The sequence below is a fragment of the Larus michahellis genome, chromosome 11 (assembly GCF_964199755.1).
Source record: "Larus michahellis chromosome 11, bLarMic1.1, whole genome shotgun sequence".
NCBI classification, from domain to species: Eukaryota; Metazoa; Chordata; class Aves; order Charadriiformes; family Laridae; genus Larus; species Larus michahellis.
In genome coordinates, this window is record NC_133906.1 from 4,272,613 (window position 1) to 4,295,295 (window position 22,683).

Here is a 22,683-nt window from a genome sequence, read left to right on the forward strand (position 1 = left end):
TAAAGAAGGAAAATTTCCCTTTCTGAATGCTTCAGATTTCATCCTGTAATTTCAATTCCCCTTTTAATCATCTACAAGAAATTTAATAAAGCTTTGGCCTAATCCCAGAATAACAGAAAAATGGAGAGTTAGAGCTTTGCACATACAAAAACACATAAAGGGAGCCTCTGCAGCTGGAGTCAGCGTGTGCTGCCAGCCCTGCGCCAGCAGTTGGGAGCCCACCCTCCTGCCCTGGGGCAGCCACAGCAGCCCAGAGGTGTGGGGATAGGGCACCCGCCTCTCCTGGCCTCAGGGACAGGTCTGGCAGCTTCACCTTTCTCCTCTACTATTTGTGCCTAAAAAAACCCCACCCACCGTCAGACAAGTACTCGTGCAGAGCAGCAGATGGATGCGCATGGCACTGCAACAGACCCACAGAAAGCTGAGGTCAGTGCTGTGGGTACAGCCACGGCCCCTCATTGCCTGTGGGCACCACCAGTGGCTGCTTCGCTTCCCAGTCCTGCTGCTGGGTGGGATCATGGACCGTTACAGCACTGCAGTCAGGAGGCGTAGTGGACATAACATGGACAAATGAAACGTTTTACTCTTTCCACACTGTGAAATCTCATTTTAAGAGAGAAAGGATTAACTGTTTAAGTAGTTAAATTAATTAGGACTTAATTAAGATACATTTAGACATGCATCCTCAATTCGAGGTTCCCATGTGTAGATTTAAGAACCATGGGAGAGGGATTAAGGTAATGTTAATTATGTTCCATTTATATTGACTATTTAAATAGCTATCCCTTTCCAATTATGAGCTTCTCTAACTCATTTTCTTCAAGAAAAGCAGCCGTACCCTGAAATTCTCAAGGATGTTCTTCAGACAAAAGAAATGTCTCCCCCTACAACTGTAAATTTATTGAAGCCAAGTGAAATTATTCTGGATTTCAAAACATGGCATGTTAGAGTAGCCCTCTTGCGGTCCTTGCAAGTTTTTGAAAACAAGCAGACAATCAGGCAAACACAGGCGGGTTAGTATTTAGACAGGTGATGCTTCATGTCAGTGACAAGCAGTTCAGTAACAATGCAAGAAGCTGGACCACAACTCTCTTATTAAGACTTAATAATAACAAAGTGTCCATGATAACTTGGCAAATCAGTGACAAGGATGAGCAAGTTTTAACATCCCACCAGAGCAAAGCTATCTCAAAGACTGCCCTGGGGCCAGTACAGGGATGCATCCTCAAAACCCAGGTAGATTCCTAGAGAGTTCAAATTATCAGCCTCAGGTCACACACTTCTTGTTCCTCCTGCCTTAATGCCTCCTTCCCTTCCCTTCCCTCCCTCCTACTGCAGATAAAGGTAGATCTCCTGCCGCGGCCGCACATGTCGCTTTGGGACTGTTCACTCAGGGGCACTGCGAAGGCTGATACTGCTCCAGGAACTCACTTCAGGAATGAGAACAGAAAGCACAGATTGCTCTTTACAGACTGTACTAAGAATGATTAAAAAAAATATATATCTTTTTACAAGATTCCAAACACCTTTTGAGTAACAATGATCTAAGTTATCATTAATGGCATATGTCAAAGAACTTTATTTTTTTAACCTGGCCGTGTCTTTATGAAATGAATGCTGTTTTCACACTATTTAGTTTCTATAATTTAAAGATGCACGGACAAAAAACCAAAAAAAAACCCAAAAAAACCCCCCAAACTTATTTTCCTTTCTGCTGCAATGAGAAACCACATTTATTTCATATAAAAATTTACCACCATTATTTATTAACAGGCAGAAAGCTTCTGGGTATAATAAAAATTTGGTACATAAAGCTGCAGCTGCCTGAGGAGAGGGGGAATTAACTCTAATGAAACTGGTTTAAAGAGCCTCATAATATCACTTAAAAATAAAAAAAGAGAAGGGGGTAGAAACAAGAGGAAAAAGAAAGATTTTTTGGGAAATCACAAAATATTACCTGTTCTTTCTGCTAAATTCTCATATAAAAACAAAAGACAAGTTTTTTTCTCTTGTCTTTGCATTTAAGATGTATTCCCGGAAGGAGCATTTTCTTCTCCGCATATGTTAGTATTGGAGGATGCGGATTTCTTCCTCGGTGGCAGATTTTTTTATTCTTAGTTTAGAGACTTTTGCTGGTCATAACACAGGTGATGTCTTTAAACACAACTAACCTCCCAGTTACTTGTTCCTTGGAGATACAAGGAGCCCAGCTCACAAAGCTTCACTCAGGAAAATAATTCCAGTAACACCCAGAAATGGAATAATTTCCCTTTGCAATGCAGTGGCAGGACCGAGGAAACAAAACATGTCGAGAAATTCAGTTACGGGGAGACCATACAGTCACTTGTACGCTCAAACCTGCACCACAAAGATAGCTTAGAGCAGGGTATCTCTCTCGCCCAGCTAAGGCAGGCAGTGATGCCATTCCATTTACTAAGGCATTACAAATTCTCACCACACACGTTTGCTTTTAGATACCCAGCTGTATTTAGGTTTTGTGGGTGCTTTGGTCACCTGAACTTTAGCATTTGGTAAAAAAGCTTTGGTGCAAGTAATACATATGTATCCAAAGCCCTCAGTACAACAGATATAGAATTATGTAAAATTTTAAAAAGATTTTTAGAAAGATCATGAATGGTAGGTGTCTGTAAGCTCAGACCTTTGTATTGCCTTGTCAGACAGGCTCTGCAAGCAGATTTGCTGTGCAGCCTGTACCGTGCTGTGATTAGACTGCTATGGGGCCTCAAAGAGCAGGGAAACCCTTGCACAAGGTTATTCATCTTGGCCATTTTAATGTATAAAATTCAGGTCATGGTTTATTTATAAAAGCCAAAATACACTATTACTATAGGACACAACTCAGACTCAACAAACTGCTGGTTTCTTGTTTGGCTACTCAGCAGCTAGGCAGAGCTTTGCATTATTGAACTCGCCTGTAGAATCACCTTCTAAGACGGAAAGATAAGCTGCCAAACTTCACCCTGAACTAAATCCGCAGCTGAGTTATAAATCAATAACCAAAACTCACTAGACAGGATCTCCATGGGTTTTATATTTTTGTTCCTGAAGCAGTCTTTCTCCTTCACTCTTTCCCTATGGAAAACTGCTCAGGTTCATAGTACATAACTAAAAAATAAAGTATGGACCCTGCAATATGAATTTCAGCAACACCCCAGCTGAAAAAGCTGGCAGTACAGTGTTCAAAGTACAGGTGGGCTTGAAAAAAATTCATCACTGCATTGTGATGAATCTTGGTGCATGATACTACAGCAAAACACAATGGTTACATGGCAAGCAGGATTGTATTTAGATTGTTGCAAATGACATCCACTAATCACCACAATCAGCCTGTATCCTAACATTATCCAAGATAAACCACATTTCATTTCCTAATTCTTTATTATAATGAAAATTAGATATTTGTATTTAGTCCACTATGCAGCCTAGATGTGTTTACTGACACAGACAGAAATAGCCCAAACCCATCACATAGTACCAAATATGAATTGTTAAACATTTTGCCAATAGCAAGATACTAGATAAGTCTCTAGGAAAGGGGGGAAACATCATTCATGGCTGTTTTGGTTAGAATTTTTCCCCCAGAATCTAAAAGGATGAAATGCAAAATATGGGCTCTAGAGATTTCATTGGAAGTGCAGAGAACAACCGCAAACCACACAGATGGAAGTGTCACAAGAGCGCTTTTCCTTTAGCTCCCGCTGTATCCCATAACCTTGATTAAACTAAGCCAAATCCTTCCTCCAAGATTTCATATTAAACAAAAAGGTTTCATGCTAAACAACTTAAATTAAACAGCATTCAAAAAGATATATTCATGCTTAAGTCAGCTACTTGTATGTTCTTTCAACTTCTACAGCTCCTAATAGGACAAACGGCACTGGGCTCCACTTAACTTGTGCTGCGCACGGTGATCTTCACAACGCTCGAAGCAAAGGTGGCAGAACCTGCACCACTACTTACGCTTTTTATAAGGCTAATTATGTGTCTTGTTGCTGCTCTCTCTCAGGAGACCAAGCCAAGCTGCTCGCTTCTTCTTTGAGGAAAGAGTTGTTTTCTCTTGCAACAATGAAAGAGAAGCTTGTTGAGAATAACATCTTTGATACAGGAAATCGTTAAGATTGAAAGCTTTTCAGGTGGGAGAGTACTTGGAGACAATACTATATATGTTTGTTCACCTCCCTCTTACCCACATACTCCCTCTGGCCAGTGATGCACTGACAATTTGCAGCCCTCATGATTATTTTATGAAGCTGATCCTGTTTTATTCTACCTCAGCATCAATGGGCAGGTTTATGGTTGAGAAAGCTGTAGAATTTGAGAATAAACTAGCTGGATAGCTTTGTCCAAACTTTACTACGCTGTCAGATACAGCTCCATTATGACCAGTGCTACCCCAGCTGATGCTCTCCGACATCTCTCTCAACAGAAAATGGGAATTATGAGGTACAGAGAGAACTCTGGAGAGGGCATGTGTAATTCAAGAGGGATGAAGTGTGTACTCTGCATTTCAAAGTGGTTCTGTAGTCCACAAATGCAGAATCCTTTTTCTATGCTATTAACTACCTTAGAAAGTTTATAATGGTGTTAATATCGCAGAGCGCTTTAATTCTGAAGGAGGTACAATTTCAGGGTTAGTGAATTGAATGTCTTTTAGCATGTTCCAGACAGCTAACTGATATATATACATTATTTAAATTATTACAGAATTGTGGGGATATGAATTAAATTTTCAGCGAAAGCAGATAAAAATGGGGGAGAGGTCTGGAAGAACAGATATACATGCCCAGCCATAAGTAGTCTGTATTAACATCATCATACACAGAGAACATACTAAGATTTTCAATCATTTATACATTTAACCTGCAACCAAACACCAGCTCCTTTTGTGCTGCATAGACCCAACCTGCACAGCTGCCACACTTCCTCAAACTCTATTATGTTTCAATTCCATGAGAAAAGCCTGGATTATCATCTTGTAGCTCAGTGTAAATGTAAAAACATATTTGACACCAACGGAATTTAAGAGCTTCTGTCTGAAAAGTATTATACATTGCACGCCTCGCGCACATAAGATCCTTTTTATTTTTTACTGTTGCTTCTGTAAAACTGTTGATGCAAGGAAAAGAAATAGGCATGTAAATAGTGCTCTGAGAAAACTTAAATAGCGACAAATAAAACAATAAAACTGATAGTCATTATCAAAGTATTGTACTTCTGGAATAGGATGGGAAGAAAATTAAAGCAAGCTCCATTCTGGCTTCAGACAAATAATTCCCTGAACAGTTCTAGCAGGCAAAAAGTTGCATTAGAAATTAGTCTTCATTACCCAGACCTTACTGATGGGACTGATTTCATGGCACGTCAGCGAGCAGGACAGTGGCCATACAGGATTAAAATCCAGATCTTTTCTATCCTCACCCTGAATTTCACCTATCAGACAGTATTTCAAGTTATATGCCCCATTAGAAGGCAGGTTGTCGTGATTTGGGCCAGGTTGGCCAATGGTAAGACAACAGATGCTCCCCCAAACCAGGACATAGGTAAACACCATAAATAGCTGGAGCAGATATATTCTGCTAGTTTGTTTGGATTTCTAGATTTGATAAAAACTATTCTAGCACTCCCTCAGTGACACAGTTCTTGTGCTACTCCAGTGCCTGCTGCACAGGAGGAAGTCACCGCGTTAAATATATTAAAGTAGACAGAACACTACATTGTATCATCAGCACATGCACTAACTTAGCTCCAGAACACACCGTAATAAGATCAGTGTATCATTACAGGAGCCTCTAAGGTGTACAAGCAATTGCCCAATTGAAAGGAAGAGAAAAATTACATCACCCTGCCAGGGTCTACATGCCGCAAAACCTGAAGGCATCTGAAGTAGCTGACAGAGCTGGAAGGATCTAGAGAGGTGTCTGAATTCCTTCCTAACAAGACTGGCTGACATTTCAACCCCTTCAGAAATATTCTGGTCTTCTCCAAAGCCAAGTATGCCCAAAGGAGTTTTGCAAGAGGACATTTAGTATCACAAGATGGCTTCCTTAGAAAGCTTGTCCTTGCACTGGTGCTCTCCATCCACTCCAGCAACAGCCCACCGCTTCCTCATCACCTTTACCAGTCAAAGGATGGCTGCATTCAGGTGCAGCTCACAACTCAGACATCCATTCTAATCCCCTGCAATATGACAAGCTCTCACTGCAAGGAAATAAAACTTCTCAGCATCCAGATAGACTTAGCTTTTCATTTAAAACATCTTCAACTCGTGTCTCTAACTTGCCAATACATTTTAATTAAATTTATCAGCAAAGATGTGCTTCACCGAAGATTGTATCTATCCCCCTGTGGGATTAGTAGATAAGGACATTTAGAGCTTAGACTGGATCCTTCAGATCTGTTGACACTACGCAACTTTGCTCCTGTAATACATTTGAAAGACCAAAAAAAAAAAAAAATCTTCCTGTGAAAATGAAATCTCTCCGGATTACACTTAAAATCTCTGCTTTAACCTTCAGGAGGCTGGGTTTTTTGATTACATTGTTTTGGAAACACTCTCCCTGCTAAACAAAGTAACCTGCATGGGACTGATGCACAATCCTGCCTGAATCCCCCATCATCCAACTGCTCTTCCATCCCAAAATACATCAGAGAAAAGTCTTGAAGGGGAAGAGACAATAAACAGTGAGAAAACAAAAGACCAGGCTCATCAAGGGTACCCAATTTGATCCAGACCAATCAATCACAGACATTATCACATCCGCCAAGCAGCCTGACACCTAGTGCAGTAGCACTGGGGCAGCTCTAACTTCGTAGCCAACTTCCACAGGTTATAAATTAAGGATAGCTTTGACAGCCTCTCAGAAATAAGCTCTGCACAAGGACAAACTCATCTTCAACCATGCTGCCATTCAGTTTAGAAAATGGTGTGCATATATTTTTCTTAACCCACACTAGCTTTTCCTTAAAACAAGCATCTGCTTTGCAGGCCCTGCATGCACCAAAGTCTACGCCCTGCTCCACCCTGACTGCATCTACCCCCACTGAAACTTGATATGATGTGGATCCGCAGGTACAAGTGCAGCACATGGCATCAAATCTGGCCTCACGCATGCTGTGTTTCTGAAGTAGACCGGCTACCTGTAGCTTGCTATTTCACAAGGTGAATTTGATGCAGCATGCTACAGTCCACAGTCTCTCTTGCAGGTCTAGAAAACAGGTAAAGCATAAGATCGTCCTCTTTAGAAATATCCTACAACAGCTTATCATCTACGTGTTCTGCTGTGGTACGTTGGTATATTCTTTCTGCATGCCTACCATGGTCCAAGCAGGCCTCTTTGAAGTTATGCTTAGTAAAATAGCTAATAAAGATGGTTATGTAGCTGATTCATCACTACCACAAAGGTTTGCACTTTTCAAACCATTAACAAACTTCTAAGTCAGCTCAACACCCAAGTTCTTCAAACACTAACGGATAAAGCACAATAAGCACTTCTATTTCACAGAGTAGCTTGCTTTTTATCTCCCCTCCAGCGCTCTGTCTATCCCACTGAAAACACATGCCTTTCTTCTCTTGGCCATATGCTGCAGAATTTCATGGAGGGCACTTCTATACTTTCAGTCATGCTCACTCCTCCAAAATGCTTACATGCAGTCTGCTGTGCTTGGGCTTTCTCTTGAAGGCACAACGTTGATTAAGTAAAACACGTGGTTTGAGCTCCAAAAGACAATGCAAAACACAGGCCGTGCAAGACATCTTCCGTCATATTCTCATCCTGTGTTCCTTCCTAGCTTCCCAGGACTGGTGATCACTGTCTCTTCAGGAAAATGGGAGACCAAAGACAGGAACTTCTGTTTGTCCTGGAAGAGACAAACAGCTAAAGGAGAGGGAAGGATTACAAGACCACATAATTTTTTTGTCTTCAGTTCTCAGGAAATACTGGAACAACCAGTGATGTATACTTACAAACGTGGGTCACTGAATTGTCAACATTGCCATAGAACAAAACTGAACTTATATAGTACATCCTCATGCAGAGGAGAGAAACAGCAAATGCATTACATCTTCGTCTGAGTAAAACTTTTTGGCCCTGTCTCATATATCATTCTCCTCTGGAACCCAGGGAAAAGAATGGTCTATGAAACTGCCGTGAGGTAGATGGAAGCTGGCTGGATAGCAATTCAGAGGGCAGCTCTCAGTGGTTCAGCACCAGAACAACAGGAAGGATCACGCAGTACGCCACTGAAGTCTTTCCTGGGTCTATTCATGGTCAATGTGTTTGCTACCAAGCAGGATGATCAAACAGAACAGGTATCATCACGTTGGAAAGGATGGCGGGAGACCTTCACAAATTTGAAAAAAGGCCTGAAGGTAACTAGATGGAATTCAGTAAAGACAAGTGCAAAGGGTTACAATTTCAACAAGCAAATACACCACACAAACACAGCTGGCCGGGCTGGAGATGTGCGCATTACTGTGGGTCAGAAGCTGAACATAAATGATCGGTCTTGTGCTGCTGCAAAGATGACAAGCACTTCACCAGAAATACGAAAAGGAATACGCTTTGCCAGCCATGTGAAATAATCCCTCTGCTGTGCTCAGCGGCAGTTAGGTCACAGCTTCAAGAAAGATATGCATTAACAAGAGATACTTCGGGTAAGAGCAGTGGAAGTGATCAGAGGCTAAACCACGTAACAAACAAAGACAGACTGAAAGAATTAGAGTTATTTAGACCAGTAAAGAGGAACATGAAAAAACATAACACTCTTTATGAGGCTTGTACAGAGATAAAATAAATCCTCTGTTCTCTATGTCCATTGGTAGACTGTAGACAACATAATACTCGTAATGAGTTTGTCGGCTGACACAGACAGGTACAACCCTGCTTTGAGACAGGAGGACAGACTAGGGGAATTCTTCACCTTCCACATATACTTGCCTATAATTTTATGAAGCATTTACATACTTTTCCTATAACAGCTTCCCACCCACCCCACCCCGAACAACAGTTAAAAGCTACAGCTTTGGCTCTGACCAGGTGAGTATAACGCCTCCAACAGACTTCCAGTTTTGTGCCTGTGCAAGTTATGGGGTGCTTGTGGGATACTTGTACCTACTGATGCTAACCCCAAATTTGGAAAGTAAAATGCTTTTAAGTAACTGAATTGTTATGTCTCACTCAAGGAATTTGTTAGGTAAAAACCGCGAAAGTTTCAGCATTATTGAATATCCCTGAAGAAAGATGTTTTTTACTGAATTGCTGCAGAATGTTAACTGTTTTCTAAGCAGATCTTTGCATAAGGAAGGAAGAAGCTGCTAGTCTCTAATTCAGGATCAGTACCACAGTTTATTGCTTCACTCTCCCTTTCCTTTTAGAAAAGATAGAGTGCAATACTGTCCCTTGGGAATTGGGAAAATATGATTCCGTCTGTAGAAAGGTTAAAGTTTTTGGCAATAACTTTAATACTGTTTTTTATAGAGATCAATATCTGCTGATATGGTTTAGGAGACATGATAATCTGCCACTTTCCGCTTCTCAGTACTTAACTCTCCACTCTAGAATAACAGACAGATAACAGGAGCATTAATAGCACTAGAAAAGGGGTACTGTGTTAATTCTACCTGTTAATAATAAATAATCAAATATAAACAAGCTCCTGATTGCTTAAGCAGGAAGGCACTAATCAAAGTAAGCAAGGAGACATTCAACACTTGCAGGGAAGTCTCTGGACCAGACTACACGCTAAAGACAAAGTAAATGTTCAAGAAAATCTACCTGGGAAAGATGACTGGCTAGCAACTTCAGTGTTGCCTTTTTTACACACATGGTTTCTGTTAGTCTTGCCTGAACACAGAAATTCAAGTAAGTGGAACGAGTAGTTTTAGTACCAAGTTGGGAGGGTGGGATTGCCCTGGGGCAGAGACACTAAAGAGCAGAACTACAGGTCTGGTCACAGGTTCCGTAAAGCAGTAATATTTATAAACTTTTGATAAAAAGCAGAGTGACATTAACAGGGCAAAGTGCAAAAGACAGGGTAGAATTTCAGATCAGCAGAGCCAGTCAACACAGCTTTGCTCCTTGAAGGGCTGTACCCTGCTGTCATATAGACACTGGGTTTGAGAGCTCCGCAACCCTGGTCACACTACAAGGCTGCTGAGCGACAAAACTCTACAAGGGTGGAAAAGGAGGCAAAACCAGCAGTGACAGAAACAGCGTATGTATCTAGATTAAATCTGAAAGCCCAGGAAGTGTGACCTGAAGAGCAGAACTAAGTTGATAAGGCACCAGAAAAATAAAAATTGGTATGCACACGTACAGACATACACGGCAGTTTTACACAGACACAAGAGGACACAGGACAGAGCTGTGAAACATGGGAAGATTTACTACAATGTGAACATAAATGAGTAAGAAACTACTATTTCAAGAGAAAGGTTAGTAGTAGAGCAACTATAATAAACTTCAAAGTATAACCAGTGCAGTAGTGCAATACGCTCTGGTAAACACACAGCCATGAGTAATTATAGCTACTAATTAAATCACACCATAGATCCAGAAGGTTGAGGCAGAATCTCTGCTGCTAAAACAAATCCCTTCTAGTTAAAAGGTTTGAATTGTCTGTCTGAAAGAGTGCCGGACACTAAAAGCTTCAGTGCTAAAACAGCAATGGCAAGAACGACTCAAATTAGGTTCCTCGGGGATTGGAATGACTGCAATTAATCCACAATGTCACAACCTCTCCCTCTCCTTAACAGAGCTGAAGCTGAGAGAAAAGCCACAGCGCATCAGAAGCGGCTGTCAGAAGCTAATCTAGAGAGACTCCTTAAGCACTAGCAAATGCCACCAGGCCTGGGAAATCAGAAGATGACGTGCAGCAAACAAAATTCACTCCCAACTGCGAGCCAACAGCTCAGGCTGTATCAAGGCTACCAATCTTCAGAGGCTGCTTGTATAATGAAGTCTAGGGGCCATCTAACTGGACGAGAGAGGAATGCCTGGAAGTGCTGCTACACATTCAGAGATTTCATTACAGGAAACTTGTAATAATTAGTGGGAATAACTTTAAAAAAGCTAAATCGAAATAGATTAAAAATGCATACAATGCAGCTCGCCAGACTTACACGGACAAAACCCTATGCAAGGAGAGTGCAGACAACATATGAAAAAACAGGAACTGTCAGTTTAGTCTTGGCTGCACAACCCTAGATCTGTCCCCTTGTGGGTATAGATTATGCAATGTTGTTTTACTATATGGACATGAAAAATACCCTCATGAAGCAAGACCATGCTCAGAAGTATTAAGACTAAGCAGTAGCAATAGTTCAGGCATTTATCTTCTGACTGCTTCCCTTTGTAATGTGGGACTTTGTCTTACAATGTGTCTAAACGAACTGAGTATTTGAAAGTGTAGTACACCTATGCAAACATGGACATATGAACACAATGTTCCCATGATACATCCCTGGCTAAAAAAAAGTGAGGCTCTGAAATTGATAAACCACCACAGGTTAGTTGTTTGTTTGGGTTTTTAAAAAATATATTTTTACTGACTTATCTCAGAACCAGGGTCTCACTGTTTCCAGATGAACAGTAAATAATCACGTAAACTCACTCAGACCAATATCCTATGAAAAACCTGAGAGCTAGTGGAGATGCTGGGATTTAACAGTTGCAGTAAGAACCATAGCCCAAAATGTCGATCTACCAAATTGATTCAGTTTCCTACACTCTCATGAGCAGGAAAAAAATAACAACTTTGCACAGAGTCATGAAGACACGGGCCTGCTTACGTACACCACCACAGCTTATGGACAGCTCGAAGGCTAAAATCATTCAAACTCACACTGCTGCAAGATGTGGAAATGGATGGGGTTGAGAGGGAAGGGGGAAGGCTACTGCATCCTCAGAACTCTTCACACAGATGGGGAATGATCCAGGATGGCCTTGTCAAAAAACTCCTCCTAGCAAAGCTACTGATACCCGTAACATAACTAGTTACGTGACTTCATGTGTAAAAGGAAAGAAGTGTACCACCTCGTATGCAGATGATAACACATATAAGAACAAGAGGAAAGTTCATCAAAGAATAAAAACATCAAAATTTCCATCCCAGATCAAACTACGCATGTTTTCTCTCAGATTTTGTGAACTGTACACAAAACAGTCACCTTTCCTTGCAAAGAGCAGTGCTTAAAATATGGAAGTTCAATCATAGTGGCAGGCCCATTACAAGGCTAACGTGGCCTGAGGAGGTAGGGGAATATTCTCACTTCAGTGGCATATTGAAACATATCATGTTCTATCATACAACTAACTGGAGTTTTTGGAAGTCCAGTTCAACAATCCTTAAGGCTAACAATTGTTTTCCTTAAAATATTAAGGCCCTTAACTTTAGAAGTTTTACAGGTGCCTGCCTTTCTTATAAAAATAGGTCCCTGCCAGGAAGGCAAGTACGTGAAATAATGGAAGCCATTTTCGGGAACTTTCACAAACATTTTATTTTGCACTGCCTTGTATTTAAAAGTAAAAATGTTTAATTTGCATTGTACTTAGCTCATCTGAGCGAGTATGACTGAAAGTCAAGGTAGGAATGTGCCACACCAGAATACAGCACAGAAAAACTTGAGGATTGAAAAAAATTGCAAGCAACATGATCCAGCCAGCACTAGCACCAGACACACCGTTTAATTAACCAAAAAATGGCAATTCATACTGGTGGGAAAGAACAAAAGAGAAACTGCATCAAGGAAACCAACAGAAACAGGATCCTACAGTGAGAGTAACTGAGGGCTCGAAGATGCAGTGCGCAGGCGCCTGCTACCCTGTGCTTCAGAGAAGATGTACTGTAATTATAGACTGCATTTTTGTAAAACCTCTCATTGGAGCTGTTTGAAGAGTATGAATAATAGTTATTCTTATCTTGCCTATGAAGTAAAAGTAATTGCATGAATATAGCAAAGGGGAGAACTGGCATAGAGGGGAAAGGAACTGGACTCTTGGATTCATGTACTGCTCCAACCCGTCCCAGCATTGACACTACTGAGGCTCTTCAGAAGCGCCTCCCAGCACGGCACCCTACACAACAGGCTGCTTCATGGGGGCTGAAGTCACCCCTGGCTGATGGCAGAGGTTCACACCAGCTGTGTCTCTGAACAGGCTGGGGTGGCAGAAAGAACGCATGATTTCTGCCATGGATGGAGAAAAATCTATGCAAGGGTCAGAATAATAGAAAAGAAATCACCGGAAAGGATGCAAAGAAACATCTCAATTCAGCTTTAATACAGCCTCTGCACCATCAGCATTAATAGGCTGAAACCAGTATTTTCAGTCCCTATTACCTCATAGTTGAGCACTTTCACAGGGTGCTCTGGAGAAGAAAGGGATTCCAGTTTTTAGTCTGTTCAAACCTCTCCCCTTTCCTTCTCTGAAGTGGGTTTGAAGTTCCCAGCTGAAGCTAGAGGAAAGAACATGCTCTCACAAGAGCTTTTATATAAGAATATTCCTATTCCACATTTGGATTAATCAGTACTACCTTACTAAATGATGAGAACAAGCCAGAATATACATTTCACTGCAGGTCAGCTAGTATCTGTAGCAGCTGGGCAATAAATGTCTTTGTAGAGCCGGGCTCAGGGGGCCAGAGCAGGAACCCTGGTCCGCCCCATGTGCAGAGCTGATCTCCTCTTCAGAGGCTTTAATCTTTACGTACTATTACCTAAAACCATACAGTACCTCATTAATCAAATCAATATTTTATTGTCTTAGGCTATTCCCAGCCCCAGCACTTGCAACAGTACCACAAGCAATAATAACAGGAGGTGACCAGTTACCAGATTATAAATCTTACCTCTTAGCTTAGGATCTGAACTCAGGCAGAGTTCCTGCTTCAGGATTCAGCTGGTTTTGTTTTGAACTCGGCTGCTGACAAGTAAAGAACAGGCCTTTAGCTCCAAGGTCTGGATTACTTTAAGGGTTACTTACTACAACGGTAATTGTTTATCTGCTGTCTCCATATTACATCATGTACTGGACACACCACGTGAAAACAGATGCGCCGAGAAAGACTTGGAAGCACTTGTTCTAGTGAAGTTACAGGGAACAGGCTTTAAGACCCCATCTCCACTGGCAATCCTATTAAAACTATTTCTCTCAGTGGCAACTGAAATCTACCAATTGGCAGTATATTTTTGACATACTGTTCAATCATGCAGACACATACAGTAACAACCTCTGAAGCATCTGAGATAGCTGATTTGTAAATTTATTTATTCAATCAAGAAAAATATTTGAGCATCTGCTTCTAATCTTCTGTCATAAAATAAGCGACTACAACTAAAGAAAGAAGGCTTTCCTGCACTGAAAAGCTAAATCCTTGACAATATACTTGATGGTATATTTCACTCTACTTACTTTCAGGGGTTTGTACTCTGCCATAGGTATTACTGAATCAATACTGAACTAGTCCAAAAGCACAATTCATATTTGCTCTGGGTCCCTCTAACTTGAAGAAATACGATTTATGAGTGCTTCAAGGGTACCTGGAGGATGGATGGATGTTGTGCAAAGAAGTTGAGTTAAAGCCCACTCATAAAACAAATGTATAGCCAGAATTTACTCTCACTTTACAGAAAAGGTTTTTGGTCTTCAACCATAAGTTAGTTCAAGGTTTCACCAGGTGTTTCCCCAAATGATATGTAATACATATAATTGTGGATGCATTGTTGCACTAAAGAAAACTGATTTTCAGCTTTTAGCCCACCCTTTCGGTTGTGGATGTGTGTAGCTCTTAGGAGCTGGGAACTACCCTAACAAGGCAGCTCTGTCAAAGCACAGAATGGCAGCAAGGACACGGCCAGCAAACACGAACCCCCAAGAGACAGAACAGTGAGACAGAAGCATAAAGCAACAAGTTATCAAGATTTCTGTATCTATTTGGGTCACAAAAAAATTGCCCCATGCTTTGCAGAACTTTTCAGTTAAGCAAATTTTACCTCTTAACTATATCTAGACACTATATCCCCCTTCCCCATCTGGTTTTAAGCAAATTGGAACAATTTAATGAAAAATTCAGAAAACGCCAACAGTGCAACTGGCAAAGATCTGATCTTAATAGAGCTGTTCTGATCGGCTGAGTTTCAAGGGATCATTTCACATAGACTTGCTCCACCTGCACTTCAAGTGGAACAAAAAAAACCAGGAAAAAAATTCTTTCCTATTAAAAAATGCCTAGCAGTTTTAGGTTGTGCTCGGAGATTAAAACTGCCACTAATGTCTCTGGTTTCAGCTGTTTCCAGTCAAACAGATGAATGAACTGACAGCAAGAACAGGACCTCACCTCTGGAATGTAACTAACAGAGAAGGTGGAACAGAGCAAAACTGCATTCAGCTTCAGCAAATTCTAAAATTTCACATTTTACAAATTACTTTCTACACTATTTCCTTCTCCATAATTATTGCTTCTATGTTAGACTAATGAAAAATCAGCACTCAGGTTTTGCTTTGGTTTTTTTTTTTTTCCTTCCGTCCCCCCTCCCCCCCTTTAAACAGGACAAAGGACCACTGCTTAAGTAAGCCTGTTCCATCTGCAGGAGACAGAGCAATTCTAGTTCTAAAAAAGAATAAGAATATAGCCAGTTTCAGTGTCTTATTTTAGTGTTATTACACACAGCCATGAGAAAGCGCATAGAATTTCTATATGTTTATAAATAAAAAGCAGTGATCACTTCTAGTGCATATAAAGATGTTGGAAATATTTATGTTGCAACGTAAGCACCCACTGTACTTTTCCCATCGCTGCCACCTAGCACATCAAAGAAATGAGTTTAATGCCACCTTAAAAGATTTCCAAGTGATTGAAATCTGCACTGCACGACATTAATGACCACCTGCATTACATTAGTGTTACTATTTACACATATAAGTAATTCTTAGCACAGGTACTGAGTCAGAAGGGAAAAACACAAGCTTATATAATTTAATGAGTACCAAATAATGAGTACCAATACCACATCTTGGTCTCCAAGTGAACTGTTTTACAGCCAGAAGAAAGTAATTCCAAGAAAAATTATCCAAAGCTAAAAAAGGTTTATAATATCATGCTCCTGTACACTGTCAGGTAATCCATCAGCAATCAGGAACTAAGTGTAACAGTTATTCTGACAGTGTTCCCTTATAATGAGTTAAAAGAGAGCGCTAAATCTTTCTATATTTGTGTGGATTGAGTGATTATTGACTGATGACAGCAAACAAAATGCAGAGCTGTTCAGCGAGTACAAGTTGGGACTATTTGCTCACTTTTGCTCATTTCATCTTTGAACAGGCAACTTCCTCACCTGTCACATATTTGACTTTGCTGGGGAAACACTAGGGAGACTCTTCTGGGGAAAGCAATTGCTTTGAAAAGAGCAGACATCGGAATTACAGCAATTAGATCTGGAAAGAAGGTATAAAAATGTCCTTGCAGTTAAACAGGTAGCAATGAAATTGCCTCAAAATTTGACTTGACAGCTTATTTTTAAGGTGAGCACTTCTCTTGCCATTATTTGAAATTAATTGTCTTTGTCAGATATCTTATTTGCAATCATGTAATTGAACTCCAGTGACATTCTAGGAGTAAACTGAAAGCTCCCATGGTATTAATTTTGCAATAAGGAATATCAACATTCAGGTAGTGACAAATACACGCCAATTTACATCTCCTCTTAGTCTAAATAAAATAAATCTTTTATTTAGGCAGGTTTTCATATTTGTTCCTAATCCTGCAGGAGGATTTCTAGGATTATGTGACAGCACTGATTTTACAGTAGCAAGGTTAAAATTCCATCTGCTTTCTTGCTTTTAACATTATCCAGTAAAACATATTTAATATACAAATTTCCTCTACTTTTGTTCAATCTTTTGTAAACCTTAGCTAACCCATATTTTAAAGATAATACATGAATGTTTATACCAATATAAAATGTTTATGCTAATATGTTATCATTGCTTTTTCCTTCGCTAGATAAACTTGGCACAGTCAATGATCAAAGCAAGAATACACTCAGTGACTTGAGGGTCCCTTTGTTTTAAAAAAAATAATAATAAAATGTTATTGCCTTCATCATGAAGTTATTTTCATTCAAAATTTAGTTATACCTACATCCTTTTATGAATAGATAACATGATCCCCAAAGCTCACTTAATTGTTAAAACACATATGCTTTCCTCAGCCAGGAAAACATTTAAGAAAAAAAAAGTTCATTACATTGGTAAGACGAAGAGAGACCAAATCTTCCAGTTCAATACATGAAAACAGAAATATTTCTCCCTAGGTTATTTTACTTCTGGTTACGTTGCTGAAGTGTCTGGAACAGCAAATACAGAGAAGTTTTGCTTTATTCACATTCATTCTATCATGTCTTTAATCTGCAAATGTCACAAATAAAATTATTTTAGGTATCCATATGAAATCATGCACCTAATTATCAGCTGTGCTTCCATTATCCCAAGAGAGACTCTCCTTTTCCCAGGTTGGTACTAATTTATTTTTAAGACAGAAAAAGAATTAACAATAAGAAAAATTAATTAAGATAATGTGATAAAATAACATACGAGGCAAAAAAAAATAAAAATCACAGCTTCAGATTCTCTCTGGCTATGGCAATATACCTAAAGCAAACAAAAGTCTTTAATAAAGCATAAAGCATAATTCATTCTTTGCAGCCTGTATGATTCTTAATAAAGATGAAGACAATCAGTGCACTGACAGACAATGCTTTCTTTCCCACAGCCTATCTGCTACTTACAGTGGCTTTCCTGAAACAGATTTAAACAAAAGTAAACAGGAGCTTGAAAACTTGGAAGTTCTCTTACCATCTGACAAGTCAATTAGCCCGAGGTAGTGCAAAAGTTTCAGAGAGGAGCACACCACCACCACAATCCCTAAAGTCTGGAGTCCCTCCGACTCGCCTTTAGTCCACATCCTTTAAGGCACCACACAGATACCTACTGGTGTGCCTGCAAACAACTGGCAGACATCTAAAGCTGAGAAATCCTCTGTTTGAGGCTTTTCTTCCTACTGCTCAGCTAAGTGTACAGCACATTTCCCTCTCCCCCTCTCTCGTTCTCACACTCCCTCCCTTTCTCAACCTCTCTCCCTATGTCTAGTTCTCCCTCTTCCCTCCCCACTTGCCTTTTTTTTTTTTTTTTTAAAAAACATGCAAGAAATTTCCACATTTAACAGTAATCTCTGGTTTTATTTTCTTTCACGTCAGGGTAATTCTCTCAAGAGTTTACTCTGCCCCTGAACAACTTAGCACTCTGTTGCCAACCTCAGCAACATCTCACACGTTTTTTTTTCTTTTTCTTTTTAAGATACCCATGATACCAGTCAATTTTTGCATTTGGGATTTTCTCAGTAATCCTGCCAACGCAGATGCTTTTTGTCAATGCCTCTTCTGTGCTGCATAAGAGAATATGGCACATCATAGGGGAGGAAAGGAAAGGTCTTTCCATTTCTTAATTCCTCTCCCCACCGACATGCTGGGATATACATAAATGCACTTCCTACATACCTGTACAGAGCCCAGAACCTACACAGCAATTGTTTGTAAGCAACAACTCCAAACTCTGTCCCTCTGGGTTAGCTGCTAGACAGCAAAGAGTGCATTTTGCTGGCATTTAACATTTACCCAAACATCAGTGTGGACCAATGCTGGCCTGGAAGAAGCATCCTTTGCCAGCAGCTAAGGAAGACAGACAGACGCACTTGTTCATCTTTGCAATATTTCACCAGGCTGCTGGCATGGGGTGGCACTGCAGGTTGCTCTCAAATTAAGTCAATTATGTATTTCTCCATTAGCACCACAGACAAGCAAACACTTGGCAGGTTGAGTGTTTTATCAGGATGGCAGGTGCAAGATTGCAACACCAGTGAAAGGCAGATTTTTCAAGCATGCTCTTAGTGGAAGATGCTGGTATGCCCCATGTGATACGTTCAGGAGAAAAGAGAGAGCCAATGTCTTTTATTTTCCAGGACTCAGGAGCTGCCATTTTCGCCACACTGTGCCCACATTCCTACCCTGCTCCAGGCAAGCGGTAGCTCCCTTTCCCCACAGTCCCAAACGAGCAGAGCAGGCTGGCTTTCACCCGCCACACTGCTGCCATAACCTCTTCTGATGCTGCCTCTGCCTTAAACTACTGCCGAACAGTAACATCAGGTGCAGAACCCCAAAGGGATTTTGTATACCACATTAACTAACACACTTGAATTGCTTAGAGATGTTCATATTAAAGCCAGGTTGGAGGTGCAGAGTACCCTCACACACTTGAGTGATCAAGTCACCAAGTAATGAATGCTTTAATTGAATTTGAGCTTTGTTTCTGTATGCAGGTGGCCAAGGAAGAGATCACACTTGCAAATGTGTTATTCATGAGGGTTTTCTGTCATTGGCATCTACCTATCCAGAGCTCAATGGTGTGATATCAAAGCCACTTCTACTGATGAATACGGCAGACCAAAGGATTTTTTTTTTTTTTTTTTTTTTTTTGTACTCTGTAGCATCTGCCACATTAGGTTTTCATTGCCCTGGCTGTATGACTGGCTATGATGCCACACTATGGTTCATAATTCCCACATTAACACATTCGGCTTTAAAGATACCAAGGAACTGAAGTCACTGAAGTTTCTTTGTGATGCATGAATCTCCTGAATCTACTAATTATCACCAAAAAAGCAAAACTAAAAAATGATGAGACGATAAGCAATGAAACTCAAAACGCCTGCTTCCTACCAGTATGCTGTGCAAGTCTACAGTTGTCCTACCATAGTGTCCCACCTTTGCATCTTCTAAAGCCCTGCAGCAGCACCTTAGCAAGAGGCATAGGGAATGGCATGACTAACTGGTAGTTCTGTTGTTTGTGTTACTGCAATTTATGCCAACTCTAACGTTTCTGATTCTTTAGGTGTTTCTGATATAAGCAACTGCAAAATAACATTTGCATTTGGTCCCTAGAATCCTTGTTGCATGCATGCCAGAAGCTCAGAGTCCATTAGACAGGATATCTAATGCTGTCAAAGCCAAATTCATGATTTTTGCCAAGTTAGTTTTTTAAACAGTCTTGGAGGGAATGCTGAAGGAGAATTTTTCCATTCAGGACCTTCAGGCTGGTTTGGGATCACCTTGAAGCCAGCAGTTCTTCCTGGATGCTGTTTCTTCTCCCTCATTTCCCAAAACTTCCCTCCTTCTAGTCATTTAGCTCATTCTTCACCTGCTCGTTACTGCTCAGAGAATGAGGATTCCTTACATTAGATATGTTCGTGTCATGTTATGCTAACTCCTTATGAAAATTGCTACCAGTTGCCTGAGAGACAGAGCATCAGACCCCTCCAGCCAGCCAGCTTAGAAGCCACATACTGAGCTACCATTATGGTGTGACTATTAATTCAAGCAAATCAGCTTTCTGCTGCTATTTAAACATTCAAATAATCAGGAATGACTGAGTAGAGGGTTCGCTATGGATGCCTTGTGGGAGGCAAATCCTATGGACCCAAATGTTCATCTGTGTTTTCCCCACTATAAGAACTAATTTAAGTAAAAGAGAGCATCTTTCCTCAGAATTTTACTCTCCCAGCTTGGCCTGTTAGTTACACCAACACTCATTCTTTACCGAGAGAAACTGGTTCTGTGATTTAAATGAAACAAAGGCTACTCAGTTGAGTTCTCCAATAGAAATCTGCACAGAAATAGAGGATGATCAACTCTTAACAAGAGGCAGAAATATTAATCATGAGTTTATTAGGTATTTTATTTGACTCACTCACAGAGCAATGAGGAAAAACCCAAACCAATGACAAATAAATAGTGGGATTCAAAATTTTTGAGTTCTACAGCCTAAAAAACATTCTGCAGATCTGCAGCAGCTTTTGGATCGATGCTTCCCAAACATTCGTAAATCTGCTGCAAAATACACACTGTTTTCCTCAGAGAGGGCAGCTCAAGGGACTACATGATTTTAACTAGAATCACACATAAAATAAATAGCACAAACTGAAGCACCTGATTTTCTATCGTAGCCACAGAACAACACATTGTATAGAACAGCAACTGGAAGAACATTTTCGTAGCTATATACAGCCAAGGTTAAGCTCACCAGTGAAGCAATAAGCTTTATTTTTGCCAAATCCTAAAAACAAGAGCAATGTAAACAGCCAAATGTTTAAAATACCAGATGTCTTGATAATAGATGTTCTTGCTAATGCCTACCCTACATATCTCTCACATGCAGCAAGAGAGGTTGAATGCCTCAATTAACTGTGAAAAAGGTTTATGCTTGGTATGTGCAATGTGTGCCCTCTGGGAACATAAGTAGGAACTTTCTAAAGATCAATCAAAATAACATGTAATGAAAAGGATTTTGTGGTAACAAAAGAACTGCTATGATGAATCATATCAATGATTTACGTAATCTATAACCAGCTCTTAAAATTGGTTGGGGGAAAAACACATCACATGAAGGTGCAAAAGCCACAGCCAAATACAGTAATATTCCCCATAGCACAAGCTTCTCCCAGTGACCAAGCTATCTGGGAAACATTTACACTTCCAAAGAGGAGGATTTATCTTCTCACTTTGTTTTAAAACAAATGCAGGATGACATGTTCTCATTATCCACACCTTTAAGAAAATTCCAGTGGTATTCTACGATTAGACTGGTATAAAAACCTGAATATTAAATTTTTGTCATTTTGATTGAATATTCCTTTGCTCTTGTGTTATAATAAAGAATAAACAGGAACACCTGATTGATTCTTCTTGTACAGTTCATTATTTCAAATATCGCTAGAACACCTCTGTTTATGGATCTTCTGATACTTAGCAGTCCTGAACAGTCTTCTCACACAGCTATTGTCCATAAATCTATTTTCATTGCAGGTCTCTGAAGCCCTTCCATTTCTGTTGTATTTTTGAACTGGCATAATGAGATCATTCACAGTATTGCAGGTGGCTACAGCATCAAAAGTATGAAATTACTTTTCTATACATCTTTATCCAATATGATTTCTTTTTTTGCGTGCATAAAGTTAGTGGGTTTTATTGCTATTTTTATTTTAAGCTAAGCGAACCAAAATGAAAACTTTCTCGTGAGTGACTTTAACTTACCTAGTCCCAAGCAATGATATTAACTGCTTAAATTGCAGCTTTTTATCAGCTTGCCTTGGTCAAGAGTCATTCATCTGCCCTGTTCACCACAAGGCGGTTAAACCCCTTTGGTGCTTCTCAGATTTCTCAGGCTCTGACTAGCCCTAAGTAATTTGTGCCATCTGCAAATTGTGTGGAGAGAAAACCATTGATTGGTAACTGCTAACTACAATTTCAAAACAATTATGCTATGAGGAAATAAGCAAATCTGATATTTAAGTAATTGATGTTTTAGGGTGCCCATCTAAAGTACAAGCAATCTCTGTTAAACTAATAGCCATTTTGTGACAATAAGCTCAGGTCCCTTCCCATTTGCACCACTACAACTCCATCCTGACCCTTCTGACTGCAAATTAACTTGGCTTCATATCACACTTGCATTTCCCAGCAGTTATTCAGCAGCTAGGAATGTTTTTGGAAGCCCTGGCTAATTATCAGTTATTATTTTTGTCACTAGAGATACATTCTGTATAACGATAGGTGAA

General features: G+C 40.1%; 1 protein-coding gene across 8 annotated transcripts in view; it reads right to left on the reverse strand.

Moving 5' to 3' along the window:
• Positions 1-22,683, reverse strand: part of KCNIP1 (potassium voltage-gated channel interacting protein 1) — a 508,397-nt gene that overhangs the window by 44,548 nt on the left and 441,166 nt on the right. Inside the window, exon 1 of one of the 8 annotated variants that reach the window (XM_074603596.1) lies at positions 13,867-13,932. The exons of the other annotated variants lie outside the window; for them this stretch is intronic. The gene's annotated coding sequence lies outside the window, so the exon portion shown is untranslated. Of the gene's footprint in view, positions 1-13,866; positions 13,933-22,683 lie in introns of those variants that run through there. 8 annotated transcript variants of the gene reach the window in all.